This window comes from Mandrillus leucophaeus, unplaced genomic scaffold, assembly GCF_000951045.1.
Source record: "Mandrillus leucophaeus isolate KB7577 unplaced genomic scaffold, Mleu.le_1.0 Scaffold269, whole genome shotgun sequence".
Lineage (NCBI taxonomy): Eukaryota > Metazoa > Chordata > Mammalia > Primates > Cercopithecidae > Mandrillus > Mandrillus leucophaeus.
This window is the reverse complement of record NW_012102798.1, coordinates 3,560,552-3,567,401: the sequence shown is the minus strand read 5'-3', so window position 1 is coordinate 3,567,401 and position 6,850 is coordinate 3,560,552. Positions and strand designations below refer to the sequence as shown.

Genomic DNA, 6,850 nt, shown 5'->3' with positions numbered 1-6,850 from the left:
GCTGATTGGGGTCTGAGGCCTAAAAGTTAATTCTTTTTTGTCTATTGATTTATGGATTGCATCTGAATGTATCAATTTAACTGAAAACATTTTTTAAACTCTCATTTTAGTTAGCAATTTCAACTTCCTTCACTAAACCATTACTTCCAACATGAATATGAAGGTTCTTTCATATTCATGAAAATAGATGAATCTGAAGGTTCTTTCCAAGATATAATTTTAAAAAAGAACTTTGACCTGGAAATCCAAAGGCCTGGGTTCCAGTTCTGGATCTGCCACTTATTAGCATGTAATTCTAGGCACATCCACTTAATCATGCTGAACTCTAGTTTCTTATCTGTAACATGAGAATAATGATATCTTCTATGCCTAATTTAAAGAGATGCTACGGTAGGGAAGTTGTTATTAGAAAGTGCTTTGTAAATCTCAAAGTACTCAACAAGCATAAGCCATTAGGCAAGATGAAGCAAAATGCTATGCTGAAAAGATCAAGAGTAGGAAGGAGATTTTCATCAGGGCTCCAAACACCAAGAATGGAATCATGAGGGAAGTTTGTGTCTCTGACAATTGGTTTCTTAGGTTAGCTTTAGGGATGCAGGTTCAAACTGGATCTCCAACTGGATCCGTGATGACCTTCAACCCTCTGATCCCCAAGAAACCAGTCCTGGTCCTCATCTAAACCGAGTACCCCATTCCTAGAGGAAAAATGGTGAGAAAGTTAGGTGACCCCTTGTCACCAGAGAAGCCAGGGACCACGGTAATGTTGATTGGATAAACTGACTAAAAAGTAGAGAATTAATTTTATGCCACTTGGTTACAGGGACAGAGATATTGCAATGGAAAGAAATAGAGGAGAAAGGGTAGGATGTAAATGCTGTATGAAGTTATAGGCACTCCAACTCATAAATGTCGATCACAGTGAACACAGAAATTATATTCTGACTAGTCCAGACAGTGCCCAGCACAGTGTGAGTGCTCACTCAATGCAAAGTGATGGTGATGGTAACTGTCCTTGGTCTCTTTCCTTTCTCCTTGGCTATAGGGTTTTCAGAGATATGTGTGGATGCAAGCTACCAGTGCCCAGAAAGAAGATTGAAGGAAGGGGTACGGGCACCTTCTCCCCGCCCTCGCTCCCCACAGCCCCCATCCCCCTGACCCAAACAGTCAGGCTTGAGAGACTGGAAGGGTTTCACTTCCGCCTGGCTGCAGGAACCACAAGTTCCAGACTAGGTCTTAATTGGAATAATCACAGTCAAAATACACCCAGATGCTCTCACACACCCAGACGCGCGCGCATCCCCCGGCCATGGGGCGCACGTGAGCCCGCACCCCGCGCGCCCAGCCCTGCCTGTCGCCAGAGCATCCTCAGCAGCTGCCACCGAAGCAGCCTCCTCCTTCTCTCTTCCTCCTCCTCCTACCACCGCCGCCGCCACCGCCGCTGCGGCTGTGATCTCCTATCCCCTCTCGTCCTCCTTCCTCCCCCAGTTCCTGCTCCTCCTCCCATCCCCTGCTCCTCCTGCCCAGCAGCGAAGGGCAGAACCCTGGGCTGCCACGGTCCTTCGCTCTGACCAAGAAGAGGCTGGAACAGGTCTGTGCATGGGAGGGGGGGGCGCTTTGTTGCGGGCTGCTGGAGCTCTTGTGGCTCCAACAGCCGCTGGGAGGGCACGGGGCTGGAGGGAGGGTAGATTATTTCTCAGTTTTCAGTCTTGCTCTATGAATAGATGGAGGGCGAAAGGTTGGGAAGGCAGCTGGTTCCCTTTGCCAGATCGCCTTCCTTTTTGGTTCATGGCGAGAGAGCACTGAAGCTGCCCAAACTCCTGCCCCCGCCCACCCCTGAAGCTCTCTTTCTTTGCGTCCCTACTCCCTGCATCCACTTCCCCGGGCTGAGCTTTCTCTTGTTCAGGAAGCTCAGGGATGGGGGCGGGGAGAGATGGATGGAGATGATCCAGCGGGGCACCTGGGTGCCTGGGGCTTTGTTACATACAACAAAACCAGTCCTCATCAGCTTCCAGCTCCAGGCTAGGCTGCAGTCCGCCAGCAATGTGGGGTGTGGGTCGGGCCGACTAGGGAAGCGAGAGAATGTGAGAGGGCACTCCCTGTATGTGACGGCACACAGGAATGCAGTGGTGTGTGTCGTGGAGATGGTATGGGTTTTGTGTGGAATTCAGTGAGTGCGAGTTGTAGTGGTGTGTGTGTGTGTGTCTGCGCCATGGGGCTGGGCTACTCTTGGCATTACATGTCCTTGAGTCTCATTCCATGCCAAGCCAGACTGCAGCAACACGCAGGTGGATCAGGTCCAACCTGTTCTGCCCACATTGGGAGGATAATGATCGTTTTCAAAGTGATGGAAATCCCCCCAGCTGGGACTGTTGCTTAGGACTTTCCGGATGCAGAATTTCGAGCCAGGTTGACCAAGCCCTACTAGATAGCGTTATTGTTCTCCCAAAGATGCCCAACTTTCTTAGCAGGTTTTCCTCTCTCAGCCAATGAGGATCCAAAGCTCTTACAGTGATCCCTGCAGTGCCTTCCCACACCCATTTTAATTAGCGGATCCTAATTTCTTCAGGTCTTACTTACTACAATGAAGTTAGTGGTGTGCTAGGATGTAGTTCTATGTTTGAACTAAAAAGAACAAACTAAATGCACCTATGTGTTAGTCATGAATTTGATATAGAGGTGTTTTTTTTTTCTTTCTTGAATTATAAGGTATGAACTGGTATGGCCACTTTTTAATCAAAGAAAGAAGAGATCAATAAAAAGTGAACGAAACTGCTAAACCTTCTCTTTGACACTTTTATTTGTGGTTTTCATAAAGCATTGTTATTCAGGGTTCAAAAATATACAGCTAAAGATAGCGATTAATCAAACAGCAGATATTTTTTTGCATACCTGCTATGTGTTAGTAACGTCAAGTATTGAAAGTATAGAAATGAATAAAACATCATCTCAGCTCACAGGGAGTGCACAATCTGGTAGGCAAGATAGAGTGTGTAAACAGACAATTAGAATAAAGTATGACAAGGGGCAGGCAGGGTATTGTGGGAGCCTGAGGGAGGTTTGCCTGATTGGGAATGGGGGTTATGATCAAGAAAGTCTTCATGGTCAAGGTGACATTTGAGTTGAGTCTTGAAGAATTGATTCACCAGGTTACTAAGTGGAAAATGGTATTCTAAGTTGAAAGAATGGCATGTATGAAGGTAGAGAGGTCACAGTTAAGTGAGACTGCAGGGAGTCCTTGAAGGTGTGACTGCCAAATTCTCAACAAACTCAGAATGGTTCTTTCTGGTTTGGAGTGATGATTGGTGGCACATCCAAAAAAAAAAAAAAAACCAGTATTGCAGATTGATAAAGATCACAACACATCTCTATCTTAGGAAACATCTGGCTCATTTATTAATATTCGTGTGTTTTGCTTTAAACAAATCTGATATATGTAAATGTGAGAGTGCAAGGCAAATGAACTAAATGGACAATATTTACATTGCAGAATTTGCTGCTTTACAAAAGGATTCATAATCAGATTATGTTAATTAACAATGCCTCTCTGACCTTTAGTGAATTTCTTTTAACCAAAAATCGATTAACGGAATTTTTCCAATAGTCCATGAATGGATAAAGACAGGTATACCTGCATTAAATTTACTTTTTCTGAAAAATTTACCAACTTCAATGCAGGAATTTCCTCTTATTCTGTGGATGTTTAATAAATACTGAAAGAAAATATGAAAATGCTAGTAATGAATATTAAATCTATTGGCTGTGACCTTTTATCATTCAAACTGTATATAAAATAAAAATTAACCTGAACGAGATCTTGAGGAATTTTTACATTTTAGGTACTTTTAGTAGTTTCACTGGTAATTAACAATGGTACAAGATTTCTGTGCTGTATGTTAGTTTTTAAATGGATATATAATGACTGCTCTAATACTTTTGCAATTAAGCCAGAACAGGGGCACATTCTGAATCTCTTGTTTTGTTGTGTTGGTGCTGATTGCATTCATAGGCTGATAAATGGCACTGAGAGTGAGACTAAGAGACTGATTATTTTTACTGGAAATGCCTGGTGGTCACAAAATTATGCTAGTTAAGAGTGTGGGTTCTGAGAACCCAAAAATAGCCCTGGGTTCTATTTGAAAGGAATGACAGAAGTAGATGAGCTTGAATGACTTCTTTCCTCATCTGGACAATACCTTGCTGCGGGCGGAGTTGATGGCCTAGGGTACTTTGGGCACATAAAGGTCCTTTGTTCACTGGCTGTCAATACCAGAAGGTATCAGGCAGTATCTCTAAGATACATTCTCCAAAGCTTGGACTGGAATTGAATTGATCTGTCAGCTGTGTTGATGCTCAGGTCTGTCTAGTTACCAGAAAGTGTTTTTTGATGTAGGTTCTAAAGAAGACTAGTCCCATAGAATGTTAGTAGGGCACACCTCCCCCGACCCACACACACACAAACACACAGAGTTTTGTGGTCAAGTTAAGTTTTGGAAATTCTTACTTAAACATAAACAGCTTTGTTTACTGCAGGGCTTCTAAAAGTCTTTACTAGCCTAACGAATATTGTGACTCTCCAGGAGTATAAAATATGCAGCATTTCTCAGTTGGAATTACCCACAGAGTCTGGTGTTCCAACAAGCATTTGGGTCTACTGGTGTTGAGAGAAACATTCTTTGGGTTAAGAGCATTCTCCGCTGAGTTCTGAGTTCAGAGGCTGTCGGCATCTTGCTGGGTAAGCTTGGATGACTCGCTTTACCCCTCCAGGTTTTCCTTCCATCCCCACTCTGTAAAATGAGGCTGATAATCATCATCACTCTCACTGACTGTGATGGTGTGATGACAACTAAGATAATATCTCTGTAAGTATTTTGAGCTGCTTGGAAGAAAGGCTCTATGTAAACTCAAGGTTATTATTAAAGTGAAGTGAAGAATTAAGGCAATTATCCTGATAATGCAGGCCCAAATTCTGTCTTTCTGCTGAGTTATTGGGCAGACTGCCTCATTTCTCCGCTCTGCTTTGACTGCAGAGACCTATCCTCGTTCAATCTTGGCTAACTCAGTTCTCTGGGTTTATTTCCTTTCGCATTCTGAAAATTTCAGCATGACTTTTAATTTCCTGGTCCAGAGGTATCATCAGTACAGCCTTCAGAAAAAGTCCATCAACCTGAACATACATTACTGACCAGAGAACCCTGGAATTAGGAATTAAGTTTAGTTGGAAAGTTGTTTTTATCCTTCGACTAATTGTCTTTCAGAAGCAGTTGTAAAGGGCCATGTTGAAAGCTAGCTGGTGCAGGATTTCTCTCCAGTATCTCCAACATCCAACCTGGTCTGGAGTCCTGTTTACAGGAGATGCTTCTTGAACAACAGTTTCAGTTGTCCATTTTGTCAATGGGAAGCTGAGGCCACCTTTAAGGAAATTTAAGGGTAAAGGAAATAGCACTCATGTGACTATTGACTCTTCTTGGATCCCTTGACTGCTATTAATTCCCGGAAACTTTTTTTCTTTACAAACTGCCTTGAAAGGAGAATGGAGTTCTTGAGACTTAATGGCTGATAATCATTGCAAACTGGGTTTGGGGTAGAGACTGATGCACAAGGCATTCAGTCTCTACCCCAAAATGAATGTCAAGGCATTCCGGTTACTGGTTCTAGAGTACTCTGTTCTCAGATTAGCTCTTCTCTGCATAAAAGCAGCAAGCTTCAGTTGTAATTGGAAGGATTTCTGTTAGCAACAAGAGAGAACCATGTGACTTTAAGACTGTGTGATGCTGTAATGCCAGAGTGAAGTTAATCTCTGTTCTGGAGTGCATAGTGGAGATGCTTGTTCAGTGGGGGACATTCATAGAATGGTAGAGCTACAAACGCCTATGGAAGTTTCTCTGTTGTAAACCTTATGTTTGGATAAGGAAAATGAGGATGGAAGAAGTGAAGTGAGTTGTCTAAGGTCACACAGCTACCACATGACAGAACAGAAGTCATTCTAAGAGTTGAAACTCAGATCTGCTGCCTCCCAGTGTTCTTCTCTTTGACTTAGCTGCCTTCCTGTGTAGTTCAGGGGAGTGAGGGTTGGCTCATTTGGTGGAACTTGGAGGTCATGTCCAGTCCTGAGCAGTGTGGGCTCTCACATAACAGTTTTAGTAGAAGGATAGGTTTCTAGTGGAGCCCTAAAAGAACATGCTTCTCTCTCTCTGTCTTCTTTCCTCTTGAGTGTATAGTTGTCTGATTCACCAAGCCAAGCACCCAGTTGGTAACCTGAGGACTGGATATTCTGCCCAAGATTCATGGTGGATGATGTGATCATCCTAGTCCTTTTACCTTGGTGATTAACAACCATTTCTTGTGTGCCAAGGATCCCCTTGAAAGTCATGAAAGCTACTGATGCACTCCCCAGAGAAGGCCTCTCATCCATGGACATGTGCATGTAATTTCAGGGCCTTGTAGATGGAGAGCTCCTGCTCTGCTTGCTGTTGGTATTGGTATACAGCCTAGGGTCATTGGTAGAAGCTCCCTAAATATGAAAGATTCCCAGAGGTGGAATTGTCAATCTTAACTCGGAGGGAAATGGAAATGCTGGGATGAGCTTTGCGCCAAATAGACAAGGGACAGGGAGTAGAGTGGAATTTCTTATGGGTAAAAGAATGGAATTGAATCCTGAATTTGAGATAAAAATAGAAAAGAATTCAGAGAAATGCAAATCAAAACCACAATGAGATACCATCTCACACCAGTTAGAATGGCAATCATTAAGAAGTCAGGAAACAACAGGTGCTGGAGAGGATGTGGAGAAATAGGAACACTTTTACACTGTTGGTGGGATTGTAAACTAGTTCAACCATTATGGAAAACG

The 6,850-nt window shown here is 43.3% G+C and overlaps 1 protein-coding gene across 2 annotated transcripts in view; it reads left to right on the top strand.

Moving 5' to 3' along the window:
* The first annotated feature begins 1,200 nt into the window (after positions 1-1,200).
* Positions 1,201-6,850, top strand: part of PAK3 (p21 protein (Cdc42/Rac)-activated kinase 3) — a 301,905-nt gene continuing 296,255 nt past the window's right edge. Inside the window, exon 1 of one of the 2 annotated variants that reach the window (XM_011984504.1) lies at positions 1,201-1,588. The gene's annotated coding sequence lies outside the window, so the exon portion shown is untranslated. The remainder of the gene's footprint in view (positions 1,589-6,850) is intronic. The other variant, XM_011984502.1, reaches the window with a different exon arrangement.